Source organism: Bactrocera oleae, chromosome 5, assembly GCF_042242935.1.
Source record: "Bactrocera oleae isolate idBacOlea1 chromosome 5, idBacOlea1, whole genome shotgun sequence".
Lineage (NCBI taxonomy): Eukaryota > Metazoa > Arthropoda > Insecta > Diptera > Tephritidae > Bactrocera > Bactrocera oleae.
Window position 1 is genome coordinate 29,284,681 of NC_091539.1, and position 16,205 is coordinate 29,300,885.

The 16,205-nt window shown below is 36.3% G+C and overlaps 1 long non-coding RNA gene and 1 pseudogene across 3 annotated transcripts; one reads left to right on the forward strand and one right to left on the reverse strand.

Annotated features, from left to right (window-relative positions):
* The first annotated feature begins 828 nt into the window (after window positions 1-828).
* On the forward strand, window positions 829-4,528 carry LOC118682047 (uncharacterized). Of its 3 annotated transcripts, XR_011396732.1 has the most exons (5): window positions 829-971; window positions 2,310-2,385; window positions 2,435-2,851; window positions 3,159-3,289; window positions 3,355-4,528. It is a non-coding gene; the product is annotated as an uncharacterized lncRNA (long non-coding RNA). The 3 variants fall into 3 exon arrangements; XR_011396731.1 differs by lacking the exon at window positions 3,355-4,528 and having other exon boundaries at window positions 2,560-2,851; XR_011396730.1 differs by lacking the exons at window positions 829-971; window positions 3,355-4,528 and having other exon boundaries at window positions 984-2,385.
* A 1,419-nt stretch (window positions 4,529-5,947) lies between these two features.
* On the reverse strand, window positions 5,948-6,993 carry LOC138857452 (uncharacterized; annotated as a pseudogene).
* Window positions 6,994-16,205: the final 9,212 nt, after the last annotated feature.

The window sequence follows — 16,205 nt, forward strand, 5'->3', positions numbered from 1 at the left end:
ACAGAGATGTGTGTGCCTTTGATAACGTATTATGAGCCACTTTTTCGATTGCAATATTTAATTATTTTTAATTTGGTTTTCAATTGAGCGTATAACTAAGCACAACAAAATAAACCACAATGAAAGTCGCAATTACAGCACAAAAATACACTTGATATAGCACATGGGCGAATATTGCTGTTTCGTTTATAATTATTCCAATGTATGTGTATATGTGTTATGTTTTATTTTGATTCTTATTTTCAGAAGTTCTCTTCTCTCGTACTAGTTTCTTATAGCGCTGTGGTTGGTGACGTCTTTTAGCTTCCATTTATTTCATATCGAATATTATCAGCCTGTTGCTGCGCCGATTCTCGTTTTTCTGGTGTAATCGTTTGTGTTGGTAGCGTTAATGGCGGCGCGAATTTATACTACAAATTGCTTGCAGGACAGTTATGTTGTGCGGTTTTTTGCGTACGAAACAGTACTATGTTTTGTGTACAGTTCTTTGTGTGGGTTTACAATTCTTCTCGTTACTATGTTATCTGATTCGGCCTACGGTTATATTTTTATTCGTTCACAGTATATTAAAATCTAAAACATGAATTTTAATCAAAACATTGGAAGCATTGATAAACTTAATTCAAACTTTAATATCCTTTAGACATTCTTTTAAAACCGTCAAAATATTTTTTCAAATTCTATAACACATGTATTGAATAAGAAAAAATATTTGAACACTACACAATGAACGGAGATCTAAATAAATTAATCCAATAACTATAGTTCCAATTATCTACACAAGGCACTTAAAAACAAATATGGCAATACAAAATAACATCAAAATAACACCAAGACACCAACCACACTCGTCAAACTCGATTAGAAGACTGAATAAAACCTTGCTTCAAATAAGCGCTACGGAAGTATAAATGTAATCGACTTTCGATATACTATTTAAAAATCTTATCAAAGAAACTACCAAGCTGCAGGTTAGTATCTGCCGCCGTCACAAACATTTGCTATTCGAAATTATTACAAAATCAGATAGAATCAATTCGGACAAAAATAATATATAATGACAAATTAACAATTACAAGGGTTTCATTACTTTTAAAATTTTTGAGCTTTATATACAAATATCTCGTACACTAGAAGTCTAAGTCGAGTATGTGTGTGCACATTTCTAATCCCGAGGACCTCCTCTACTCGTCCATATTATCAAATCGCGAAGCCAAAGAAATCGTAAAAGTGCCAAAATTCAAAATTGTATGTACAAATCTTGTTATTTTTATGGAATAATAATGGCAAAATGAGTTTTAATTAAACAAAAACACTTTAATTAAACTAAACTAACTTACAGAAGAATAGGACTTTCAACTAGTTAAATTAACACAATATAGGTCCTAAATGGTCCACGTTGATTGTCCTCGCTGTTGAGAGTTTCCGACTCACTTACACAAGGTTTTCAGAAGCGGTAACACAAATATGATGCATATCCCCACAAATACAACCAACAAAAGAAATTCAATGCACATAATTAGTACATGCAAAGTATGCTGAAGTTTCTGTGTAGATATACTTTTATCAGATTTGCTCACAAGAGATTTTAACGAAGATCAGTTGCAGAAATCCTGTATCTTGACATAACCGTTACTTTCTTCGTTCGTTGTTAAAATATTAATTGTTAAGCAAAGGAAAGAAAGTTGTATGCGAATCGGCCATTATAGATCTTCGTATTAATTAACGAAGACAAAATATGTGTCAATTACGATTCATTGCCGAAGCTCCATTCACCTAATAAGAGTTCTGTAATCAGTATTAAAATCGTTGTATAATGAGAATTTATAGCAACGTTGGTTAAAGACCAGAAGCCAGGGATAATGGGATGCCCAACTCTTTCCAGTGTGAGAGCTTCCTCAAAATTAGCGTTTTTTATAACATTTTCTATTGTAGCCAGATCGGACAAAATAATAATTTTTGGGCATTTAAATTATAATATCCAATTTGCAGTTTCCATACCACCCAGGAGGTATGCAAAATGGAGCGTTACCGAAGTTATTTTTGGGTGCTCGGTTCCCCAGTAGGCCTATATCACCCATTATAAATTTATTTGTATAAAAAAACAAAAGCAAAAAACAAAAGATAACAATTCACAGATAAATACATATAAAATAAAATTAACAAAAACAATATCACTTCATATCACAGATAAAATAAAATATTTAGTAATATAAAAATATACATATATACAAATGCCTACATTTAAACCCCAAATTCTAATTTTACTTATAAAAAATCGCATTATAATTTTAGTCTCTTTGTTCTAGCCCAGTGTTTTTCAATCTTTTTGATTTCGCGACCCCATTTCAGGTTGAAATATTCTGGCGACCACCTTGTGTCATAGTAAGTCAAAGAAATACTTTAATTTTAATTAAAAGACTACATACGTTAGGTAATAAATTTTTCCTATTTTGGCAAATTTATCTATTATTCGCGCGGGTCATACTGCGTCGGCGACGGCGACGTTGCCACACCGCACGGCATGATTGTTCTTTGGTTTCAACTCTCATCACTCAGTTAAGCGTAGTCGCCTTCAGCATCTGGTACTAGTATCAATAGCGGTGGTGGTGAATCGAATCCGAAAAAAAATAGGCATTACGATGACAGTTATTTGAAATACGGGTTCACAGTCATAAATAATAAACCTCAATGTGTAATTTACGGCGATGTTTTATCACGTGAGAGTATGAAACCGTCAAAGCTTATGCGGCATCTCACAACCAAGCATCAAAAAGAAGCTGATAAGCCGTTGGATTTCTTTGAATGAAAGTTGAAAGCTCTTAGTCAGCAGCAAAATACTATAATTCAGGTAAGTAAGAAAATAATGAAAAAAGCGTGTTGTGCACTATAAATCAGCTCTTTAAACCCTTTTTTCACAATAATACTATTTTTCTTTATATATTTATTTTCCATATTAACAATTATTTTTGATTTTTTAGTTTACGTTATTGTCAAAGCGTGTTTTTTAGTTTTTTTATACTATATTTTTACTGTTGGTGTTTATTTCTTTGTTATTTGCATACAACTTTTGATTATACTTAATTTTGGTGTGCAAAGGTTTCGCGTCCTTAATTTTTATTGGCTGTTCACTTGTATATTGTTTGGTTTATTTTCAGGCATCCAGTGTCAACGAGTCAACATTATTAGCTAGCTACAAATTCACATATCGAGTTGCTGAAGCAGGGAAACCACATACAATTGCCGAAATCTTATTTTGCTAGCGGCACTCGATATGGTTGAAATTATGGTCAGTAAGCAGGATGCAAACAAATTAAGAAAAATACAACTTTCTGACAATATTATTTCACGCAGAATAAACGATATGGCCAAGGATATTCAAGAACAAGTAGTTGAAAAATTAAAAAATAGCCAACATTTTGCTTTGCAGTTCGATGAATCTACAGATGTTTCCGACTGTGCACAGTTTTTAGTATTTGTGCGCTTTGAAGCAGATGACAGTATTACGGAAGAAATCTTATTTCGCAAAGCACTTCCTGCAAACACTACTGGCCAGTGTTTGTACGATATGTTTTTAGAAAGCACTTGCCACTACGATATTGATTGGAAAAAATCTATCGCTATTTGTAGCGATGGCGCTAAAGCTTTGACTGGCAAAAATAACGGACTCATTGCAAAATTAAAATCGATAATACCAAACATATCCTGGACACACTGTTTTCTTCATCGACAGGCTCTAGCTGCTAAGGAAGTACCTTCTGATTTAAATGACGTGCTGAAGGAGGAAATAAAAATTGTGAATTCTATCAAAGGTAAAGCTTTGCAAGCCGGGCTATTCAGAATCGTTTGTGAAGATATGGGCTCGCTTCATCAAAATCTCCTTTATCACACAGAGGTCAGGTGGCTATCCAAACGAAAGGTATTGACAAGAGTTCTGTAACTGAGAGCTGAATTGTTAATGTTCTTACAAGATGCAAAATCAGAATATGCTTACCGTCCTTCTGACCCTATTTGGCTCTTGAAATTAGCATTTTTGGCAGATCTTTTTAGCCACCTTAACAATTTGAACAAGAACCTTTAAGGAAGAGAAGAAAATATTTTAACAGCTAAAGATAAAGTAAAAGCATTTTACGCAAAACTTCGTTTATGGTCGACCTCTCTGCAAAACAAAATGTTTGAGTATTTTCCGTGTGTTCAGAAGATTGTTGAAGATAATGCATCAGACCAAAGTTTTGCAGTATCGGCTCATATTCCCTGCATGATACAAAGCTTGCATAATTTACAAGAGAAACTTTTGGCATACTTTCCAGACTTGCACTCTGAAGCTGACAATGGGCGTAGATCAGCTGGCGACCCTCCGAGTACGGCTTCGCGACCGCCTTAGGGCCAGATTGAAAAACACTGTTCTAGCCTATCTGTTTAAAAAATTTGTTTGGTATAATATGGTATATTAAGTTCACTTATTGTAACCACTAAAAAATAAATTTAAAAACCTATAGGTGTGAAACACACAAAATTTTATTTTTAAAATTAGGGACAGAAAGTTCTTTAATTAATAAAATAAATAAATTTAATTACAATATAAATTCTTATTCGAATGAAAAGGGCTTTAACTATTTTCGGGTCACAATTTTCACAACACATCATTTCATTAAAAAGAATGTCTCCTATTCCTATCTTATGACAATTACTATCGAATTCTTCTAAAAATTTTGTTTCCAAGACTTTTACAAATGCACCAAACTCCTGAGGCGGCTTTACTAAATTGCATTTGTCCATTTGATTTTGATAAATGAAGATGAATTCGTCCGAAGGAATTTCATCTCTTAAATAAGGTAATGGAAGGAAGCATGAGTGCATTTTGAAAATTTTTAAATAAAGATAGCCGCAAAAAGTTAATTTCTAAAGTACTATCTAAAGAAATTGATCTAATGAGGAAGTGTTCAGGCCGTGGTAAGCCTTGAAAATCCTGCCAAGAAAGGTCGTTCAAAAGTGAATCATTGCACACATTAAGTAGAACATTATTACTATGTTCTGAAATTACTGTAGCATCAGGTTCTAAAGGCAGCTCACATTTTCCTTTTGTTACGGTATTTACGTAACGTAAACCCCACGATTTCCTAAATAAACTAAAGAACATGTAAGGCGTTACTCTAGTACCTCCTCTGCTTCTAATATGCCCAAAAAATTGTTCCAAACTGTACATACATATTCGTCTCGTCTTCAAGTATGGAAATCCTGAGTGTGACAAAAATCGCCACAACCGTCTTAAACTCTTTATATTTAATACCCATCCCTTTAAAAAACTAAAATTATTGGTTGTGTTGTTTTCTAACTCATCTATGACACGATTAGTTTTTAAAATTTTTTCGGCCCCATATAAAAACTCTAACTGTTCTGGGGAACCTACAAACACTTTTTAGTGGGTGCAATAGCCTCAACGAAACTGCTATTAAAAATGTCAAATAATTTATTAAAAAAAGAAACGAATTCCGCGGTATTAATAAAGCTCCCACTGTTCAAGCTTAAAGCTCCCGAGCTATAAAGGAACAACATACTAGAAGCGACCGTATTACTCAATACCTGAGATGCAAATTTAACCTTCATTTTTTTGAAGGTATTGGGATAAATATGAGCATCGGTTAATTTATGCGCACACCGATAACTCGACTTTGAGTCGATTTCATAAAAATGAATAACATCCGACCAACTTACGCGACAATTTTTAAAGAAAACCGTATTTTTCAAATTTTGTAAACAGTTACGACTACTTTTTATTAAATGGAGCCCCCATCGTATAAAAAATATATTTCCTTGCCATTAACATTAAAAAAAAGGCCGTTACGCTGAAACACTTAACAAATTAGCAAAATTCTGAAAATTGGTGCCCTGGTCGCATACAAAATGGCAAGGAATTAGTCCTATATTTTGGAGTTGAGTAATGACTTCAAGAATATATTTCTTGATGACATCCTCTTTGCAGGCTCCTTTAACGAAAAATAAGCTAATGGGTGGAACCAAGGCTCCCCACCTATACCTTGCACCATTATGGTCATTGCAGTTGTGGCTAATCTCGAAGTGCGATTTTCATCGCCATAATCTTCAATACCTATTATCCTATCGAATTTCCTATCATACTGCAAATGACATTTCAGTGACATTTCATCGCATGAAATCGACACGAACTTTTGTTCAAAAGAGAATCCCCTACTCCTAATCTCTAACGATTTTATGCTGCTTTAGGTGCAACCTGGGAAACGAGGTCAGTCGGTAACAAAATTTGCCAAAGTACTTTCGGAGGGAAAATCTAACTGGTGCTTTAAGTGACGATAAGCAACTGACGACAAAAAAAATACACCCAAAGCTATTGTTTTAAGAAAAATTGTCATAACGCCGACCGTGGTTACGGCGATTACTATTTATAAAACTACTTCGAATACAAGCACCTAACTTTGCTGCAAACTATCTCAAGAGGATCTGACTGTTCCCTAAATGAACCACTTCTTAACATTTCCCTACATCTTTCTAATTCAGTGGCCATTTGGACCAATTGAGCCTTTAAACTTCTATTCTCCTGTTCTTTTTCATCTAATTTTACTTTTAAAATCCTATTCTTTTCCCTCAATTTCTTCTTCCTATCTGTCCCTGCTGTCAGACCCCTACCTGTTTGCGCGGCTTTATCAGTACTGTTTAATAGTTCCTCCTCAAGAAGTGGAAGAGGCTCTAAAATTATTTCGCAATCTTCCCTTTCTAAAAGCGGAAGGAGCTGCCTCGATGCACCGTTTGCATTTGAGGCAGATTCTTCCATTTGGGGAGCGAAATCTTCAAAACCCAGTTCTATGGGGTTTTCAAAAAAAGAATTTGAGGCGTTAAATGTAGGCTCAACAATTAAATTAATGTCGGAAACGGCCCTCGGACGCAATTTTTTTGCGTGGCGCATTTTTTCGGAAAAATGTCGTTCACAAGCAAAAATGTGTTTAGGTGTTTCTTCATTAAATCTTTCAGAAACATCCAAAGAAAAAAAATTATATACGTATGTTATAAAATAATATATTTAATATAAAATATATATAATTATAATAGTGCAAAAAATGGCAAAACACGTAAACTTTTATTTTAATAAAGCCGTATCGATATTTAATTTAGTTAGTTATTTTATATTTATCATAAATATTCAACGATAAGTCGTTACTTCAAAATAATTTAAGAATGAAGTTTAGGCAAATCGTAAACTATCGAAACTCATATTTTAACACTTGTTACAATTATTTAAAACTTTTTTGATCACTTTTGCACTTAAATATATGCAGAACTACAATTTAAATTGTATTATTAATAGCACATCCAAAATAATTAGTGATATGCGCACAGTCGTTACTTCAAAAAATTAATTATCTAAATTTTAATATGTCGAAAACTATCGAATTATATTTTAACACTATTTACAATTATGTAAACTTTTTTAAACACTCTTTGGGAATATTATCACAAATTTAACACACTTTTTGCACTATTTAATTAACTAATTTTTTGATTTACTCACCGTTCGAGATCCGTTCCCTCATTCGGAAAATTGAACACAAGTCCTTCCTCGCTGCAGCCAGCAACACTTTTCTTAAAATATACTTACATGTACACAAGCTGCGTGCTATTTTTCTTTTGTTATTCTTCGTAATAACGGCCGTTATAAATGAAGAGCAAAATATGAAAAATGTCTCCATTCGAATAATAATTTTTCAGGATTTCAATCTGGCCGTCCCTCTTTTTTCAATTGCTAAACGTCAGACCTACTGAACTTGACCTATTGCTTGAGTTCAGTAGGTTTTGACGTTTAGCAATTGCGCTCTCATTTCCAGTGAGAGACGAGTTGGGCATCTCTTTATCTCTGCCAGAAACAGTGCTAAAGACCAGAAAAAAGGTGAGTGCGCAGGTGGAACAAATAAGCATGGTCCTTCGAGCCATAGTGAGCGGCACAAGCGGTGTGGAGTGACACAAACATATATAAATTATTTTTGGGCACTTGTGTGCTTTATTGAGTCTGTTCTTAAACTGACTATTCTACCCTAATTTATTTCTATCCTAAGCTACAGCCATCACCGTCGTCGCCGCTGTCGTCGCTGCTGTTACGTTTGTTATTAGTATTCACCTGTGGGTATGTTGACTCAGCGATTCCCACGGTTTGAATTGTTTGTTATGACTCGATTCCACAAGTGGAAGTATCGGGTATCGTCCTCTATATTTTGCTAAGTTGCGGAAATGACTGCAACAATGTAGTCTAAACAATTTACATTTACGGAACATTAGACTGTGTTAACTCCTCCCCTCCTAAGTGAGGGTCGTCCGCGATCCTCTCAGTAATTTTTCGTATAGCACGATCCATCATCTTTTTTGCGGAACGTTTTCCTTGGATGCTTAGGATCAGCCAGATCACTAGGAAGGTAGCAATGGTTGTCACTGCACCAACGAAGACCACTGTCTTTAAACTGACCTCTTGTCGCAAAGCCTCTCGTGATTTGCTGTGGTTGAGCAGTTTGCCGTTTCCCCCGCAATGAGTTGTTGCCCGCAAGTAATGGTTTTTAGCATTTTACAAAAGGTGGCAAGGGTTGATTTTTCGCATTTTACGGCATGTGTTTTGCTGCCGCATTCAGCAACGATGTTTGTGTCTCCAAAATGAAGTAACAGCCCCTGGTGTGGTACGGTGAATAGGCTAAGCTTTTTACAAAATATTTTAGGTATGGGATATTTTATTATGGAGTATAAATTGTCCTTATTTTGTAATACCTTAATTCTAGACATTCCTAATATTTATATTGTTGATACGTTAGTCGAGTGCTCGTTGATTATTTTGTTTATATCGCTACTGTCCAATATTACAGGACTAACTAAATTTAGTTTGGCTAATGTTATTGATATTGCGACAGCTTGCAGCTCTAGAGTTATTATCCTATTTCTTGCTAATATTGTTTCATATAGGTGGCCTGTATCTATTTCCTCTTTTTTAGTGGAAGTAATAATTTTGTTTATTTTATCTGTTATCTATAAAATCTTTTGCTGAATGTGGGTATTTATGCTGTACTGTTTGTTGTTCGAGTCGACAAGTATGTCCTGTTTCATCTGAAGTCTCTGATAGCCGTCGAAGTCGGGGGTGCCGGCAATGACCTTGAGTGCCGTACCCAAAAAATCCAAGCTTCGTGCTTGCCGATGGTGAATCGACGGTTCGCAGCAGTGTTTCGATGTGTTTAATATCTCCATCGAGAAGCACTCCCATATGCGACTCAAGGAATAAATTAATTAGATCCTTAGTCTCATCGTTCATTGTTTCGTATAGCGTCATGTTAGTGAAGTGTGTCAAGTATCCGTAATGTTCCCATACTATCGCCTCCCCGTCTACAAATGGGATGTAGTTGGCGCCAGTATAGTCTGTGAGTTTTTCAGTCAAAGTGTTTGTCGTCAGGAATGCCAATATTATTATCCTGTAATTAAAGAAAGATAGCAATTAGTGACTGGGTCTCTCAAGGGGGCCGAATGTTGTCCTTATGGACCCTCCTCCCCTTTATAAGAACGGTGATGCCTAGGTCCTGTTCAACTACTTCCTCTATATATAGTGCTGAGAGCTTATTTCCTAGCCTTCGATTTACCTTCACCAGGACCCTGTCGCCAGCGTTATACGACATATCCTGACGGTTCCTATTATGATAATCGCGGTCAGCGGCCTGTGTTTTTTCAATACGGTCTCGGATTGATTCCAGTTGAACTTGAGTAAAGGACATCGATTGGTTTTCTGTTGATTACTGAGTGAATAGATTTGTTATATTCTATAGTAGCCAGCAAAATTAGGTCAACGGTGTCGCTAAGATTTCTCTCTAGTTTAAGGCACCTAGCTATCTCAGTCAAAGTACTGTGGAAACGTTCCACTTGCCCATTTGAAGTACTATGAAGCGGGGGTGCATTTGCGATTGTTACATTATTATAATCCAAAAGTATTGATTTTATGGTATGCGAGTTGAGCGACTTTTCATTGTCACAATAAATTGTTTTGACGTTTGGAAAAATGTTTATTAGCTGTAAAATTGGTGGTTTTATGTCAATGATCGTTCTCGATGAGATCTTCTGCACTATTGCAAACTTCGAAAGCTTTTCGATGCAAGTTAAAAAATATTTTTGATCAGTAGAAAAAATATCTGTGTAATATTTGTCCAATGTGAGATGGTATCGGCGTTGCTGCAATGACATGTTTTTTTGGATGGCGGTCGTATTTGGACTTTGAACAGATTCGGCAGTTTGCCACCACCTCTCTTGCTTTTTTATCCATCTTTGGAAAAAAATAGTCGGCTAGGATCTGTTTCACATTTTCTTGAGCAGCTCTATGTGCTCGGTTGTGTTCAGCGACAACAATCTCATGTTGGTCACCTTCACTAAAGATATCAGGAACCATTTTTTCAGTGTGGCGGAACTTCACGTTGGGATGAAGCTCCACCAGTCGGTGCTGAATCTTCACCAGAACTGGTAGGCTACAGTGTATTGCATTAACCACACCGTCATTAATCACTTCTTGTAGTGTGTCTATTAGCGAATCTGTGTCACGGAATGAAACAATATGTCTAGTCTTCGAACTGAACAGGATAAAGGTCTGTTTTGACGCACTCCTGAAGCACAATCTGATTCCTAAAGCAATTAACAGGTTTATCCACCGTTTCGATAGTATACGTCAGGGACTCTTCGCTATGTATGGTGGCAGTCAGAGCTTGGTTCCATTCCAACCTCCACCATATTCATGTGTTGTCTCGACAATGCGTCAGCAACATGGTTCTCCTTCCCTGGCTTGTAAAAAATTTTTGCATTGAAGCTTTCCACTAAGGATTTCCATCGCTTGATCTTCGCGTTAGGGTTTTTATCTGAGACTGCAAATGTCAAAGGCTGGTGGTCAGTGAAAATGTTCAACTGGTTTACACCATACAAGTAGTTTCTCAAAGTGTTGAGGGCCTACACGATTGCCAGGAGCTCTCTTTTATTTGTTGCCAAATGTTCTTCCCTATCTCTTAGAGTTCTTGAGATCATGGTAATGGGTTTTCTTTCTTGTGAGAGTACAGCTCCCAAACCTCTCGAAGATGCATCGGTCGTCAAGTCAAAGGGTTTTGTGAAATCTGGATATGTCAATGTGACGTCTTCTGATGCTAAAATTTCCCTTAGTTTGTTGAAGGCTTCTACACCTTCTGGTGTTAACTGAATTTTAATTTTTTTAGACTGTGTGGCACTTACTTTGCCATTTTCCCCCTTAAGCATATCGGTCAGTGGTTTTGCTATGCTAGCAAAATCTTTAATAAAGCATCTATAATAGCTCGCTAATCCTAAAAAAGAGCGGAGCCCCCGAAGAGTGGTTGGCTGCTCATAGCATTTTATACTGTGGACCTTATTAGGGTTTGTTTTTACAGTTTTAAAAAACTTTGATTTTTCCACAGAGACTTTCATATTAGCTTCGCAAAGCCTACGTAAAACCCATTCAACGTCCTTTAAATGGTCTTCTGCAGTCTTTGAGTAGATGATTACATCGTCGACGTAAACATGACAGGTCCTGCCAATTTGCTCCCTCAAAACATCATCGATCGCTCTCTGAAATATGCTTGGAGCGTTTTTGAGTCCAAAGGGTAGGCGGCAGAATTCGTATTTGCCGTTGTTTGCAGAGAAGGCAGTTTTTTCTCTGTCCCTCTCTATCAACTCAATCTGGTGGAATCCAGATTTCAGATCAAGTGTGGTAAAGTATTGTGCTCCCTTTAGGTTTGACAATATCACCATTGGATTAGGCATCGGATACTTGTCCTCAACTGTGACTTCATTTAGTTTCCTAAAGTCAATAACTAACCGTTTTTTTTTATTTCCTGCATCGTCTATCCCTTTTTTGTCAACAACCCAAATCGGACTATTGTAAGGTGATCTGGAAGGGCGAATGATGCCATTAGCCAGCAAATCGGCTACCTCCCCGTTGACGAATTCGGCCACACTCATAGGGTATGGGTAGAGCCTAGAATATATCGGCTCTTCGTTTTTTGTTCTTATAGTAGCAACTATATTTGTATTGAACTGGAGGGACTCATTTTGGTCTGCGAAGGCCCTCTTCCTACTCTCCATCATCTTAAGGAAATCATTTCGGACACCAGAAGGAATTTCCTCACTTCTCATATCAATGAAATTTACATTCACGCACTCGTGGAACAACAATTTTTCGTTTCCAAAATCGTGTCGTATTACTCCACTACTCAGATCTATTTGAGTATTTACCCGTTTTAATAGATCCAGTCCAATAATACCATCGAACGTTGCCATATTAGGCAATATGAAGAAATCCTCCAGTGACTTAACCAGAAAAGGTGTGGATGCTGGGATAACATTTTTAAACTCGGTTTAATATAGTTTTTAGACGCCCCTGTGTCCACTAATAGCTTTATTTTATTCCTTTGGTTCCCTACTCGTTTGATCCACGGAAGCAGGGACTTCCCCCTAAAAAATTTAGTTCTTCCTCTTCGAGATTTTCTATTTCTTCTTCCGCCTCTTGATTGTAGGCTGTGTCTTGGTTACCTTGGCTTAAATTATTTATTCTCTGGATTTTAGGTCCAGTATTCCTACCTGATTTTGCCTGTCGCTTTCCAAATTGTTGTTGTTGGTTAGAGTTAGGGCTCTGTTTGGAATTGTTTCGGTACACCTGTTGATTTACTTTTTGTGACTGACGCCAATTTGAATTATGGCGAAACCGTGATTCTGATGGATCTATTTCCATTGGTACTAGTTGATCTTGTTGATCATTTTCGTTGCCGTTCCTTTTCGGCTGTCTATTGAAAAAATGTGGATTTTTTTGGGGGGTTCGCAATCTCTGTTCTAAGTTGTTATCACCGATCTTCTTAAATCTGTTTGGATCTTCAGCAGACGCAGCGAAGTTTGTAGCGAACACATATCGTTCTCTATTTGCCTCGACCTCCTGGGCCAGAGAATGTCACACAATGGTCTTTTTAGACCAGAAATGAATTCCCTAAGCGCGTCTGCTCTATACTTTGTGCAGATTGATTCCGCAATGGGACCCTCATGTGTCATTATGGTGTTATTTGTGAGAAGAGTTAGCTTCTTCTCCACTTCGTGGAAATATTTCAGGTCTGACAGGTTGCCCTGTCGAAGCGTAGAAAGTTTCTGTTCTATGAGATATATTGGACGCTTGTCCGAATAGGTAAAATCTAATCTGGCAATGATCGCCTCGAAATTCAGTACAGTATTAAAAGATGCTAAAACGGCATCAGCGGAGCCCTTTAGCTTATTTCTAATTATTCCTACGGCTTGATAATGCCTAGAGCTGCCCTGATGGCTTCGAAACACCTCGTAAGCCGTGTGGGTGGCCTGACGCCTGGAAACGTAGGTGCTGACTTGACCGTCAAACTCTGGCAATGACTTCACCAGGTCTAAAGGTTCTTCACATTTAATGCCTGCAATGATTTTCACAGGCTCGTAAGTATGTGGCTTTTTTACTGTGGTTAAAGTGGCAATTTGCTCTGTCAGTCGTGTCAATTTGTGTTCAAAGGACTCCTGTTGCTGTTGTAGTGCGCCTTTTACGGTAGCCTGTACTAAAGCGGTTATTTGGTTTGCGTCCATTACACCTATATTTCTATTCCTTGCGATCTGCAAACTACCGATCTTTTCTAATAAACCCTCAAGATCACTATCGCTCATCAAATCGTTGCGAAGACGAAACTACAAATTAGACCACCAGCAAAACTCTATACGTTTCTCTATTAGAGCGCAACACTGTCACTATTAATCAATTTTCCACGAATCACTTTGAAAAGAAAAAAAAATTGAGCACTCTACTTACGCAATTATTATTAAGCTATCCATTGAAATTGATCCAGTTGTTGGTAATTCCTTTTAGCCTCCTTCAAGTTATTCAGTTGTTGGTAATATTCTTTCAGCCTCCTTCAAGTGATTCAGTTGTTGGTAATATTCTTTCAATTATTCGGTCGTAGGTTCAAACCGCGGTTGGGCGCCAATTATTTTTGGGCACTTGTGTGCTTTATTGAGTCTGTTCTTAAACTGACTATTCTACCCTAACTTATTTCTATCCTAAGCTACAGCCATCACCGTCGTCGCCGCTGTCGTCGCTGGTGTTACGTTTGTTATTAGTATTCACCTGTGGGTATGTTGACTCAGCGATTCCCACGGTTTGAATTGTTTGTTATGACTCGACTCCACTCGACAAGTGGAAGTATCGGGTATCGTATTTTATATTTTGCTAAGTTGCGGAAATGACTGCAACAATGTAGTCTAAACAATTTATATTTACGGAACATTAGACTGTGTTAACTTATACATAAAAGATGCAAGAAAAAGCCCTAATTAAGTACGGGCGCGAATTTCAACAAAAAACAACAAAATACATACCATACAGAACGGGCGCGAATTAAATCAAAAACCTCAACAGCAAACAACAACAACCACACCAACTCACCGAAGCCACCCACCGCAGCTAAGCAGCAAAGGACTGGGCAACAGAACGAAAGGCACACGCACAAGCACATATACAATATTGTCCCCAAAACCCATTGGCCCCCCTAAGTGAGTCGTATCGATTCCATCTAGTATCAGTATATATCCTATTATTATATGTACGTTAAAATGTATGCCTTTGCGGTTTATTTATTACATAAATCCGTCTTAATAAAGGCAATAACAAAAAAGAGCGGTTACCAAACTGTTTCTATATTTCGGTTTATTTCCCGGTAAAAACCGAAATACCGCTAACAGATAAAACAGTTTGGTAAAAAATATATATCCAACGAACTCTTGATTGCCTAACTGCTTACCGTTGTGTTCAAACACACAAAAATATCTCTACAACAAAATAATTCAAATATTTACTTGCACCTATTTCCAGCAATACCCCTTATACTTTATCAAGTATAAGCAGGATTGCGTAAAATAAGCAAAGGCAAATCAAAAAAAAAAGCGAAAACTTACAAGATAAATTTAAACATACATACATAAAGGCCAATGCAATTTATGATACATACACATACATATTATATTTAACATATATAAATATATACATACTATATTAGAAGAAAACCACCTTTTTCAACATTAATATATGTATGAAAACATACAAACATACATATAATACTAATAATTGCTATACATACAAGTACATATATTCCTAATAATTGATATACATACATATATACATAAATTTTACGAGAATACCTGGGGTAAGTTATTTTCCTTTTCGCGGTCTTTTCGCACTGCGTACATATATTCCGCACAAATATTATATATTACGTGATATCCATACATATATACATAAATTTTAGCTCTCAATTGCGTATAACGACAAGTACATATGTACCGCTTATAGGTATACCCTATAGGAATTACGGACGCATAATACATACAAATAAAATAAAAAACATTTGCGTTTATTAATAACGCGTAATTTATTATTTTCATTAAATAAAAGCTCTTATTATCTTAAAAGAGTTCAGTTACTCATACGAGTTTACAAACGTCATTAATTTATTAATTTAAAAACAAAAAAAAAAACAAAAAACGCTTCTTTTCTTAAAAAAGGTTTCAAACATATACATATATTTCATAGAAAATATTTTATTTTATTTCGCACATCAGACTTGAAAGATTCTAAAACAACTCAGTCGCTAAAAGTTCCAAAAATGATTTCTGACGAAAGAAGTCCATGTACACCTGCAGAAGCTACACGCTTAAAGCAAGGTGCTACCAAGCAAAAAAGGGGGAAAGACATTACATACAGTAAACTCATTGCTGAGAGTGACAGTTTAATAAGATACTGAACTCGATTTTCATCTTCGCCGATTCAGGACAATTCTGAATCGGTATTAGAAATCAAAAAGGAAAATCTTGATAGTTTCTGGACACGTCTCCAAGCTGCATATGATGAAATAGTAGAATCTGACGACTCAGATCTAACTGAAAATTTGAAATCCTCGACTTACTCCATGTACGAAAACTGCGTACACCAGTTTGAAGAAACAAAAGCAATGATTTCGGATCGATTAAAATTATTTAAAGCAATTGCAACAGTCAAATTCAGGCATTAATCTCACATAAACGACCCAAAATTATCAAATGCACAAAAATTGTATCACCTCCGATACAAAACGAAAGGTCAAGCAGGCGTCATAGGCAAACAGTTCGCA